This window comes from Choloepus didactylus, chromosome X (assembly GCF_015220235.1).
Source record: "Choloepus didactylus isolate mChoDid1 chromosome X, mChoDid1.pri, whole genome shotgun sequence".
Classification (NCBI taxonomy): domain Eukaryota; kingdom Metazoa; phylum Chordata; class Mammalia; order Pilosa; family Megalonychidae; genus Choloepus; species Choloepus didactylus.
This window is the reverse complement of record NC_051334.1, coordinates 46,649,596-46,663,268: the sequence shown is the minus strand read 5'-3', so window position 1 is coordinate 46,663,268 and position 13,673 is coordinate 46,649,596.

The following is a 13,673-nucleotide window of genomic DNA, read 5'->3' as shown; positions in this document are numbered from 1 at the left end:
GCTTTTCAATATCAAAATGTCGAATTGGAGATTTAGAGAACCCAATACATAGAATGAAGGTAGTGTATCTTTTTTTGTGACGTACGCTTATAAAAGCTTTTCTCGGGAGGTAAAACAACCAAACCACAGAGAAGGCAGAAAAAATCAAATCTGAGTCATGTTTGCTAAGAAATAGGATTTTTTTTGTTTGCGGTATTTAATATCAGGTTTTCATGCTCTCAAAACATGAAATTTCATCAACTGAAATTCCATTACAAGTGGTTTGAGTTCATACTCTCCTTCAACACCCCTGTCTTCCCCACACACCCCATCTGGCTCACTCTTAGAATTATAGTCCCTCAGACTGTCCCTTAGGGACAGTGTGCCTGGGTGGGAGGACACTCTGGCTGCTGGAGCTGGGAGCCCTGTGCTCTTGTTTGCATGGACTAAGGCATGTGCTCAAGTGCTCATTGAAGAGCATGATAAACAGTGGCATTTTCTCCCAAACTTGTCCATGCTTCACTAGACTGTCTAGAGGAAGAGATAAGGGGACAGGGCAGGAAGGGAGCTGTTGTAGCAGTGAAAGGATGGATGACCTATTAGATCATTAGTGTTAATAATGGGTTTTCTCATTGGAATCTGTGGGTTTTTCTCACAGATAGCTTCTCAATGGATTCCGGTCCCAATTCCAAGATGAAGCAGCGTTGGCTAAAGAAAAAGCACGCAAGCAATTCACTCTGGTCTGGATTTAGTCTAAGGAGTGTTGCCAGAGAACCAGAAGACAAAGGTTTGACTTGACAGCACACGTGGTTTGGGAGAATCTGAACCATGTATAATTACTTTCACTTTTTCTTGACTTTTTTCCCCCACTTCCTGTGGGCAAAACGACAAGGCAGATGGAGAAGGCTGATTTGGTTAGTGGCTGGGGTCACTGTTCTCACAGATGCTGCAGGGTCAGCAATTTCCTGTCTTCAGCAGGTTCGACCTGTGAGGATAAGCCATTTTTTTCTTCCTGAAACTTTTATTATCCTTGGATGAGAGTGAGGAGCAATAAAGCATGGGAGCCCATCCCTTGCTTTTCACTGCAGGTTTCTGGAACTACTCTGTGAACCATGATTGTGGTACAGTGTGGTCTCCACTCAGACCAAGGGGACATTTCCATTTTGGTCTTTATTACTGAAAATGCCTCTTTTCTCCCTGGGTTTGGAGGAGTGGTGGGGTACCCTGCCTTTCTCTGCTTCTTCTGTGCTATCCTTTAAGGAAAGCAGGGCAGTGTGCTGCTGTGCAGGTTTGCGTGGAGGTGGGTGGCTGGGGGAAGATTAGGAAAATGCCCAGCAGTTTATGGAGAAACCAAAGGTGCATGGGGAAATATTTGTGTTCTGTGGAATGTGCTTCTCTGGAGAGCCCAGATCCTCCTGCACTTCAGCGATGGGAGTCAGAGAAAGGGGTGGAGAGAAGGAGGACAGGTAGGGACCGAGGACCAGGTGCCTACAGCAGTGACAGCTGGTTTTGGCCCACCTCACGTGACATTGCTGCGGAGGAGACACACATATAAACTCAGCCAACTGGCAGGTCAGTCAGCATCTCTTTGTTGATGCTAATTTGGAGGCAAGAAGAAATGCCTTTAGAATTGTTTAACAAGTCCTTTTGTGTGTGTGTGTGTGTGTGACTTTAAAAAGTAATTTTACACTTTTTCTTTCCCCTAAGATTTGTAATGGAAAACTTCAAATCTATGGCAAAGTTGAAAGAATTTTACGAGCATACATATACCTACCTACCTAGATTACTAGCATTTTAATATAGTGCTTTGTCAAATATCTAACCATCTAATCATCCATTAATCCATCTTATTTTTTGAGCATTTCAAAAAATATTTTCTCCTAAAAGCTTTTACATTATAATTTCAAGTTTTATTTATAGTTTTTTTTCTTTTGAGGTAAAATTTACGTACAATGAGATGCAGAAATCTTAAGGTTAACTGTCTTTTGACTGTTGTATTTTCTATTATTTTTTCTGATTTTGTAAAACCAAACAAAGGGTCTGATTAGTCACATCATTTCTATAAATTGAAGTGCAGTTTTTTCTTTCAATTCAGTTTTATTGAGATAAAATCACACCCCCTACAATCATCCACAGGGTACAATCAATTGTTCACAGTACCATCATATAGTTGTGCATTCATCACCAAGGTATTTGAGAATGATAATACATTATGAGCATAGTGGAAAGATTATGTTTGGAAAATGTGTTTGTTATAACATGAACTTTGTATCCTTAACACCTCTGGCACTTCTCTTGCCCCCCCGCCCCCCACCCCCACCCCCACTACCCTCAACCCCACACAGACACGAAGGAGAGAGAAAAAAGCATAGCAATTAATTGGTGAAGTTTCTTTCAGGATCCCAGTGTGAAGGACTAGCTAAAAGGTGACTTCTAAGCTTTTGCTGTTTGCATATTGGCAACCACTTTCTTCCACCTTTCCTTTTCTTAAGAAATTCAAGGAGAAATAGTCTAGTCATGATATTTTATAGCAAACAAAAACCTCCCTCAGTTCAATGTATTTGGTAAAGGCCAAGAACATGATTCCATGGCAATTCATGTTGGTATTTGTCATGTGGAATTAAAGGTCCCTATGAAATGTCAGATTACCTTAGTATTATGTAGATTACGTTCTTCATTCTCATTAAGAAAATAGGGAGGTGCAGATGTTTGTTTTTATTTATTACTGGTTACTTGTTTTAATTGTTGGTATATTGCTGCTATGCCAGGCTGCTTTAATGATGGAAAAGAAACCCAACATCCAGGTGGGACAAGAGTTTATTTTGGACCTTTGTGGTGTTCTGCCTTAAAAAGCGGGGACATGGAAGAGATTTGGTCATCCAGTAAATATTTAGGGTTTGCAGCCATATGCCATGTGCTGTGGGTAAGACAGAAGACCTTAAGAATAGAGTCTGTAGAAGGAGCTTCCAGTTTACTTGGGAGATATAATGGGGGTACATGATGGGTCAGGAAAGATAATAAGATAATAAGTGCAGTATGTGTCCAGAGAATAGGAGGTTAAAGAAGGTTTCCAGGGAGCATCTTGCTTTGGGTGTGGATGAACAAGCCTGGTGAGTGGGCTTTCAAAGCTGTGGATGGCTCACAGCATGGAAACTTATTCCTTCAATCCGGCATGAATGGATGGCTGATTTTGGGAAGTCTTTGACAGATAAGGTTGAAAAGGTGAGTTGTGGCTGATTGTGTAGGGCCTTAAGTGACAGATCATTTTGCAAGCCAAGCACAGTCCAAAGTTCCTTGGATCCTTTTCCATTCCTCACCCGTGATTGACAGAATTGTATATTTAGTCTAGGGCCTTTTTGTCAAGAGGAAGAATTATCAATATTTTATCCATTTATTGTTTGAATAAAGAAATAAAGAAAACATTATTGTGTAAACTATTTTTAAATGAGTTTCAGAAAATTGATGATCAAAGCAAATTATGGAGAACAAACTTATTGCAAAGTTAATGACCTAAAATGCAGGTGTCACCTTTTTGTGAGAAGAAATGTGAACCGTGAAGATTTATATTTCTTTTCTTAATGGGGATATATGGTCAGTGTTTAAACCACAAACAAACAAAAAAAGTGGAGCAGCATTTCTTGGGTATAGTTACTCATCTTCTTAAATGTTGCAAAATCCCCAAGGAAAGGAAAACCAGAAAAAGGGGAGGGGGGAGGGTGATGGTTTGAAAAACTAGTGACTAATTGACTTGTGCTGACTAATATCAGTGAACTCATAATGAGTAACAATAGTGAATTTAGAAGGGATATAAGTAGAAGGAGAGCTATTCAAAGGGTACTTTAGTAAAAAAGGCAGCTAAATTGGTCACAACTAAGGATTGCCACTGGGAGATTTGGAAGTAATTTGGTTTATCTCTAAGAAGTTCTGTCTCTCCTTGATCTAAAGGGATCCAGCTTGGCGATATAGTCCTTTCCAAGTATGGCTCCTTTTCCACTTGCATTCTGGGGAGAATTCTTGGCAAATGAGTGAGTTTGTGGTTTTGCATTGAAGAAATACATTGGTGGGTAGTGGTAAGCAAGAACCAATGCTTAAAAAAAAGGTTGGTAGTGATGGCTGTGACCTGGAAATATGAAAGATTTGTTTAAATTTGTTTTCTTAGTTTATTTTTTCTTTTTTCTTATCATGGTATAAAATTGTAAGAAGTGACCAACCATCCTGTTCATCAACACAGATACTACCTTTTTAAAATGAAAGAACATAATATATAAATAATAGCAAAAATAAATTCAAATGACCAAAATGTGCAAGGACCGAATATTTGGTTGTGAAATTTTTAATCATCTCAGTGTTTATCAGAAAGTGTTCTGTTTTCATTCTTGTTGAAAATATTTTTAAAAGTTAATTTTTATTTTCCTTGAAACCCCTTTTTCCAAACTCCACTTTACCCTGCCCTAGATAAGGGGATTTTCTGCCTTTTCCTATCATAGTATCTATTCTTACTTTTATTGATATTATTTACTGGTCTCTGGTCCCCATGAGACTTCCTAAGGACAAGGATAACCTGAAGGCCATTATTATAATACTACTGCCTTCCTAACTCAATGCCTTGCACTTATTCATTCTAAGAAATATTAAGATCATGAATCATAAATTAAAGATGGATTTATCTAGTTTAGTCTTGGGGATTATAGTGTCATTTATGATTTTATTTTGAAAAAGATAAACTCAGCGAAACCTAGGATGGCCTGTAAATTCAATTTTTAGCTAAAACATTTGAATGAGCTTATTTTCCCATTGTTTTTTCTAAGTTTTGTCCCTGCCCCCCCCCCAATTATTTGGTATTTCTTTGAACTTGGGGCACTGTTAAATATATTATATAATTGGAGATAATCCAGAGTTCTTTTCATTTTTTTCACATGGGTAAAGCTTCAGATAAGTAACTTTCCACTTTTAGTATGTATTTAATATGTGGTAAATAAGCAAGAAAATTGTCTCAAAGTATATGAGTTTGAATAGTATGAATAGGGAAGGCAGCTTTTTTTTAAAGAATCCTAATGCATTAGAAATATTGAATTGAAATTTTTCTTGATGTATTAGGAGTTTTGGTGTAATTTCATCTTCAACATAAAAAGTATATCTTTGCTTTTAAAATTGGAGCCAATTTAAGGACTCTGTCTTAAGTTTAACACTTGTTGTTCAGAGTTAAAAATGCTGAGAGCAGAATTAATACCATTCCCGCAAAACTGGTGGCAAATTTAAGTGAAGTTGATCACCGGAAAAACCATACTGTAGAGCTTTGTGATGTATTAGGGAAAATTTCATCTGAGAACTTTGCTTTCACAATTAAATTGTTTTTAAAAAGAGATTTAAAAATCTGATTTGGTTTTTGTATTCTACTATTCAGAGTTTTTGTTTGTTTGGTATATGAGAATGAAAAGTGCATGTAAAGAGAGGAATTTTACATGGACATTTGGTTGAAGAATTGACACAGGCCTTTGCATAACACCTTAATCCAAATGGATGGTGCTTCCTGTTTTTATGTCTTCTGGTTTGGGGTAGGGCCAAATTTTATAAGTATTGTCTCTCTTATGAAAAATCACTATTTTCAGTTAATTCTGAAGTACTATAAAGTGCCTGCTCTGTAAAATTGAATTTCATCTAAGTTTAGAACTTTGGAAAGCAGTTAGTAAACAGTATGACTATATTTCATATAGTCTCGTATACACTAGCAAGTAGAAAAAAGGATAACAAATTACAATTATATGAAGAGCTCCCTTTGGAGCTATAAAATGTCAAGAGAAATGTATGTCAGGTGGTAGATGATGTATCATCTGACAAGGTCTCTCTTGTCTCTGAAGAAAATAGGGTGCCATCTAGTGGGACCATTCCACTTGTATGGACCAAGTTGAAGTATTACAGGAAACATCATTTAAAGATTTAGGTTCCTAATAAAACATGTAACAATTGATTTTCTTTCTCAAAGTGTTTTTTTTTTTAACTTTTATTTTGAGATAATTTTACATTTACAGAAAAGTGTAAAAATAGTACAGATAGTTCCCATAGACACTTTACCCAGCTTGCTCTGTTAACATTTTGCATCAACCGTGGTACACTTATCAAAATCAGGAAATTAACATTGGTACAAAACTATTAACTGAACTCCAGACTTTATTCAGACTTCACCAGTTTTTCCACTAATATCCTTTTTGTGTTCCAGGATCCAATCCAGGATCCTACAGTGCTTTTAGTCATCATGTCTCCTCAGTATCCAATTTGAGACAGTTCCTCAGTTCAGAGTGTTTATTAAAATTCTTCTCTAGGGATTATGGCCATAGTAAAATACACTTGAAAATATAGGAGACTAAGAAATTTTAAGAGTATTTATGAAATAAAATGTAAGAGTATTTTTGAAATAAAAATAAAAATTGTAATCTAGAAATGTTTATCCTGCTTGTTCGTCACCCACCCCTACCCCCAAGTCTTTTAAAATAGCTTTTTTTACTTGCAAAATGTGTTATAAAGTTCTACTCTGAAAAGTCGTGAGCGGCAGGAAGTGATCTCTGACAATTTTCTCATTTTACTTAGAAGGAAATTGAGCCATAGGGGAATTTTATATTTTGCCTTAATTTGAACAAAAGTCTTATATACACTAGCAAGTAGAAAAAAGGATGACAAATTACAAGGTGATTGAAAAGTAAATCTCATTTTGGCAACTTTTTTTATGACAGTAACTAAAATTTTAAAAGAAGAGACAAATCTCCTAGAATTATACTGCTAATAAGTCAAATGTTTTCTTCTTTAAAAGTTGATACTTTACATACAAGTCAATGCTTACAAACGCTCTCAAAATATTTGCAACATTTAAATAGCATATATATTTAACTCATTTTTTTTCTTAAGTAATTGGTTAAACTATCTGTTCTAAGCTAACTTTTTGCTGCCCCCTATATTGAAACAAATATTTGTATTACAAGTTATTTTAAAAAATAAAAGTAAGTTTGGTCCCTAATCAGTATTATGGTTTTGCTGCCCCTGATTAATATAATGGTTTGAAAAGTCATTATTTAATTTAGAACCTGCTGCATATGAGAGATGAGACTAACAAATCGGGGAAGCACAGTCTGAATCTTATTTTAACAGTTTATGGCTTCATTCTCTAGAATATTGCCTATTGCACTGTGATTCTTTCCTTAATATAATGACCATGGTGAACTCTTATGTACCTGAAAGCAGCGGAAAGGCCTGGAATTTCCACAGAGAATATAACATTTTCCTTTAGCACTGCTCCACACCCACCTTTCCCAAACCAATTCAAATAGATATGGTGATGCTATATGAAATGAAACTGTCTCCAAAACAAAGAGGGAATGACATGGTGAGGGCCTCAGCCAGGAATGACACCGTATTCGGAAAACTCACCATCAGGTTGATGTTGGTGTGAGGGAAGGATGGATGTGCTTTAGTTCCAAGATGCCAGCAGTTCTTTTAGCTGTGGTCACCCATAAAATAGCTAAGTTACAGAGACTGTGTGGCCTTGGGAAGCCGGCATGTCTGTTTCCCAGAATGCTTATCATGACTAAAGATTCAAATGTGGTGCTTTCCCATGGATTATGAAATTGTGTCCTCTAAATTCTTCTTCTCAGTACATTTTGATTTCTGTCTTTACCTATACGCATACTTAATTATTTGAAAGTTAATACAAACATAAAATAAAATTGCCTGTAGCCTAACAAAGTAGAGAAATTAGTCTCTCAGGTTTCCCTCCTACTATTAAGAACCCTCCTTTCTCTCATTTCCTTATCCCCTAGGCAACCTAACTGGACCACAGGGTCCTTTAAGTTTCCTGTCACCCAGTGCCCTCTCGCTGGCAGGAATAAATTAGCATGTAGTATTTGTTCATGTATTGGTAGCTGTTACCTATTATCCCTTTCTGATAAAATACTTAAAATGAAACTGAAGTCTTGGGGAGGTAATACCTGAAGGCCAAGCACTGGCAATTTTAGGTTTGTGGGTCTCACTCAGTTGTTACCTACACCTGGGGCTGACCCTGCTAGTGTCTAATCACATGAGAAGCGTGCAAAGTAAATCTGGTGAAAACTACTAATTATAAATATGGTTTTCTCTGTGATACAGGAAATAAGCATTTTTCAGGCTTATGAATGAAAGGAGGCTTTCCAAATCATTTACACAATGTATTAGATCATATTACGTCTTTTGAACTGAACTTGAGAGCAATGTGAACACATTCCAAAGGAAATGGGGGAAATAAAGAATTTGCCTCTTCAGCTCTCTACTTCTAGAAATGTAAGCATACTTTTATTAGCTACTAGATATTGGACTCTTAAGAGATAATTTTCAGTTACATGTTTAGCAGGGTGGTGATTATTTTTCCTGAATCTTCACATTTTAGTTTGGTGGCTTTAGTTGATCATTAAGCATTTTTAGTAGCATTTTGGCTTCCTTTGTATATTTCTCCTGTTATGGTGAGGAGAAAAAATTTACTGGTTCTTCTTCTTGAAGGTTTTATATTTAAAAATTAATTGTGTGTCTTTAGGAGAAGACTTCAAAATCGTCTAAGTTGGACATTGTATGCACAGTGTTAAGGTCCCGAGAAATGAGTTGGAATGAGAAAAGAGGGACTCATGCACCCCTTAGAATTACTGAGAGATGAGGTTTCACTTGGCAGGCACTTTGTACATTAGTTAGTAAAAATCCACTTATTCCTAATTAATTCTCCTTATTGACTTTCAATAAAAGTGCTTTGTTAACCTTTGGCTAGAGTAAGAGTTCTCCAGTTTTTAAAAAGAGACTTTCATAACTGCAAATGAAGAACACTTCAAGTGGTAATAGAACAAGGCTGTTGTAAAGGAATGAGTTCGACTGTTCCTAGATTTGTCATTATTGTATGCTTTGAATCCTTACATTCTGTGAGTGACTGGTCTTTCTATTTATATATTCTGTACAGTTCTCAGTGCTTAATAAATGTGAAGTATTCTGTAGCTACACTGAGTTCCCAGAATATGTGTGTAACATCAAATTTAAGGCCTATGGGAAGAGTTTGTCCAGTATTGAATGAATACTAAGATTTTCTCTACTGGAATTTTTGAATATCTATTTTTCTTCATGTGCTCTAAATATCTCATACTCTTAAAACAGGCTGGTTTTGACTGCATTTTGTTTTCATGACTTTTCCTCCATTATTATTTGAGAATGTTACAAAACTGGGCCTTTGCTGGTATGTTAATTTGACTAATAATTTGTATATGTCATAAAAATATATGCGATTCTCCCATCAACAATACTAAATCAAAGCACTCTTTTAAGCCTGGGATTTTCTTTGTCTATGTCTTGGGCTCCTAGCTATGGGCTAAGCAAGGGTGCTGAGATTCTCATGCAGCACTGGGTCTAGGCTGGCTTCCCACCATCCACAGTGTGAAGTTATTGACTCAGTGCTGTGCTCATCTTAGGTGATGATAAGAACTTAACAAGTACTTAATGAGAAGTTTCCAGCATGTAAGTGGATTATTCTATCTTAAGACAAGTCTTGGGGAGTATGAGAGAGGTTTGGGGCATCTAGGAGATTGAGTTATGGAAAGTTTGATTCAAAAGAAAAGAGAGTTAAAAATGTGATCTTTCTTGTTTGGGGATGAACAAAGTCTCTAGGAAATTTTACTTTAAACGTGAATTAAGTGTGGTACATTTTAAACCCTGTTCCCTCTTACCCTTCTCAGGAGCCACATATTGAAAGATATGTATATTTGGTAATAAAATACCTGCCCTAGAGTGAAGTAACAATGAATTTGTTTTCAGAAGAGGAACACAGTGTTTTAGATTTGGCTAGATTCTACCCCTTCCAACTTTTTGGAAACAAGTGAAGAAACGGAGTCCCGAAATGTTGTGACATCCTTGAAGTTATACAAAGAACTAAAGTAGCATATGGATACAAAGAACCAAAGTAGCATACGGGTTACCTAGAAGGTTTAGTGAAGAGAAATAATTTCCCTCAGATTTGTGAACCTTCTGCTTCCATTACTTATGATTTTTAAAAAAATTAAAAATTAAATTTAGAATTAAATACACACACACACACACACACACGTTGCTTTTAAAATGGAGGCTTTTAGCAGCATTTAGAGCTATCCATATTTATGGGTTAGGCCAAATTAACCAGCCAATTTCAGATCTGCTTTTTTGAAAAGCTTAAGTATATATACATTCAAAGTTTCTCTTAAATCACATCGTGTAGAATTCATCCCCAAACTTTTTCCTTTACTGGTTAAACTAAGGATGTCTCTCTGAGGAGGAAGTCGTATATTCTCCTAATTTGGGCCGTCTATCCCTCCCCAGTTGCTCCCTGTGCTATACCTGCCTTTCATCTAACCTGTGAAGCATTGAGCTCTCTGTGTCCTGACTGCTTCCTTTTGGTGCCTCCCAGCCCCCAAATACCTGTGCTCCTGGAGGGCACAGGATTTGGGTGCTCATGGCCAGAGAGGGGGCCATGCAAGGCATCCTCTTTCCTCCCACCCACCACTGGAGATTGATATTCAGCGAGTGCCCTGGCTAGAAAGCTCACCTGGGGGCTTCTGATCTGTAGCCAGCGTTGAGAATTCTTGCTTTCATGAATTCGGGACTCATTTCTTTGGGAAGAAAGCTCAGAAAGTGATGTGGATGCTACAAATCTCTCTACTCAGGATCCGTGTTTGAAGTCAAAGAGGAAAGATGTGAGAGGTGTTCTCATACCTTTCACGGGTGTTTATCTGTTGAACGCCTGTTGTGTGCCAGGCTCTGAAACAGTAATAAAACATTTAATCCTTACTGCAATGCTGTGAGGAAGAGATAATTGGCCTATATTTAGAACTGAGGCTATGGATGCTTAAGGGGAAGTATTCAGGTCACTTGCCCGAGATCACATAGCTAGTAAGCAATAGAAGGCATGCATGATCTTCACTTGTCTGATTTCATCAAGCCATACCAAGAAAAATATATGTCAAAATGGATATTTGGTTTGATATTTCCTTTCTTACTTGTATATCAATATGAATAACAAAACAATGATTTTTCAATGCTCATATTTTAATCTTGCAGAATTTTTGTTTATTAATTAGATTGCATTATTTATTTTATTTATTTTAAAAAACATGATTTGAGGTCCCACTATATGCCAGACCCTGTTCTAGGTGCTGGGGATACAGCAGTGAACATATATAAAAATAAGTGTTATTTTTTATCAGGTTCTGAGATGAAATTAGAAGCTTTATTTGTGTATATTTCATCATGTCCTTTGTTCACTATAAAAGCATTGAAACAAGATTAATCATTGTCATTTTTCCATTGACACAGAATGACTGAGCCAACAGGGTACTTCTGAGGTTCTGGGGGATGGGAGTCTAAAGCATTCTATTATTAATAATTTTCAAAGAGGGCGATTCCATTAAGCCTTTGTAGTAGCTGCTGCTTTAGAATTGTACAATCCATGGTGATGATGACAAATGATTCCAGCCCCACTTCATTTGGCTGGTATTTAAATGTGAGTTTTAAGCTGAATACATACAAAACATTTTAAAAGAATCTTAAATTCTATAACTTTAATCAAAGAAAGAACCTTCTGAGGTTATGAAATGACAAGCATAAAGCCCAGGCAGGTGGTCTGACACCTGTTTGGTACTGTTGTGGCCTGAATCTTACCCACTGTAGGGCCAACACCTGCTAATTGCTCTTGCTTTTTTCTGTCCCAAACCTATTGGTCATTTTACCCCACTATTCAATGTGGTTTAGAAGCTTCCAGGAACATCTCTTCTAATAGTTACTTTAGCTACTTTGTAGGTGACTAGACTTTGTTTTTTTCTTCCAGAAGCCTCTATGCTTTATATAGAATTGCACATCTATTTTTTCATTCATCTATGGATTGTTAAGGTTAACAGAGCCTGACCTCTTCTAATAGAATTATCAGTTAGTGGTCTATAGACTTGAGTCCATTTTATTAAACCATCCCATGTGGTAATTTGCCATCTGCAAAGCTTAAATAATGGCCATTTTCACCTTGAGTCTCAGTTTTCTTTGATTGTGTTGAACCCTTAAAATTGTAGGGGAAAATCAGAGACACTTTACCTGCTTTCCATCATGAGAAGGTCAGCTGGTGGGGCAACATCTCCCCAAAGAATCACTTCCCAAATCTTTATAGAAATTTACTGCTTCAAGTGTTATTTTACCAGCTTCTGAAATTAAACAAGATGCATTTTCTGTGTATATTTACTCATGTTCTTTCTTCACTAGCAGGGCATTGAAACATAGAACCTTAGATTCATTCCTTTCCGGCTTTGCAGAACTATCTGCTCTCGGGAGTAAGACATGCTGGTTGCTGGAGCCTGTCTCACGGCCATCTTGGCTCCAGGGTTGTCTCCCCTGCAGTATCTGGGTCATGCTTGGATTGAGTCACCTCACAATGGCTCCTTCATCCTGGTCTAACAAAGCGCCCATGGCAAGAATCTTTACTTCTTTCAACATCCATTCTTTGTCTAGCCCCTTAGTATACTAACAATGTCCTCCTCCAGTTACCTGCCTGAGATTGTGCTTCAGACATGTGAAAAAGTACTTCCTAGGTTGCGGACAAGAAATTCACTTAATCCCCTAAAGATCACATGATAATTTCCTGATTTTCCAAGGTGAAATTTTCCATTGTCATCACTATGCCTATGATGGTGGGATACATCTCAGGAAGATCTTTTAAGGCACTATATTTGTACTCTCTGCATTTCTCTTTAGTAACTAACACTCATTTCCATTTTAATTATCTGTGTAATTGTTAAATGTCAATATTCCCTACCAAAGTTTAAAGTCCCTGATGGCAGGAACTGTATCACATTACTTTGAAAATAGTAGATGTTCAATGAATACTTGTTTTTATTTGTGATATAAAGAGCACTGTGCTGGGACCCTGGAGTTTTGGCTGCAATCCTATTTTTGCCTCAACCTTGGGCCAGTCACTTCCCTTATCTTGAGCACAGTCTTCTCATCTGCAAAATAAGGGCATGGGCAGGGACATTTGTGAAGTCACTTTCAGCTTTATGAATCCCAGTTTGTGTCTGACTAAATGGAGGGAGCACTGTAGCAAGTTGGCTGCTGTGACTTTGTTTCCAAACTCAGACTGACTCCATTCAAGTGCCCTGACTTGGGTGGGGAATTGTGGGACTATTGCTTTCCCGAGAAACCCACATGGGAATCCCAATTCACCTCCTTTGGGACATCCAAGGGCATTATTTGTCACACTTTTTCTGTTCCTACATTCTCTTCAAAGGAATAAATAAGACCATTACTTACATGTGGGCTGAAGCCATGCCAACAGTTAACCTGTTCCTGCATATTTGTTGCATGTAAGATGGAGGAATCCCAGAAAGTAGAATGGTTCAGAGGGCAGTTGCTCTGGCTGGTGAGAAGTTGGAAACCAAGTGGCCTTCTCTGGCTAGCTTTCCACTGATACCCGTCTTCCATCCCCCACCTCCTGACTCCACCTCCAGCTCCCAAGTTCCCAGCTTGCTTCATAGAAGAACATTTCAAAACCTCTGCTCTGTTCACAATCTCTGTTCATCACTGAGAAGTGTTGAAGCTTCCAACAATAATTGTAGATTTATCTACTTCTCCTTTGAGCTTGTTAGATTTTGCTTCATGTATTTTGAAGGTCTGTTGTCAATGCATAC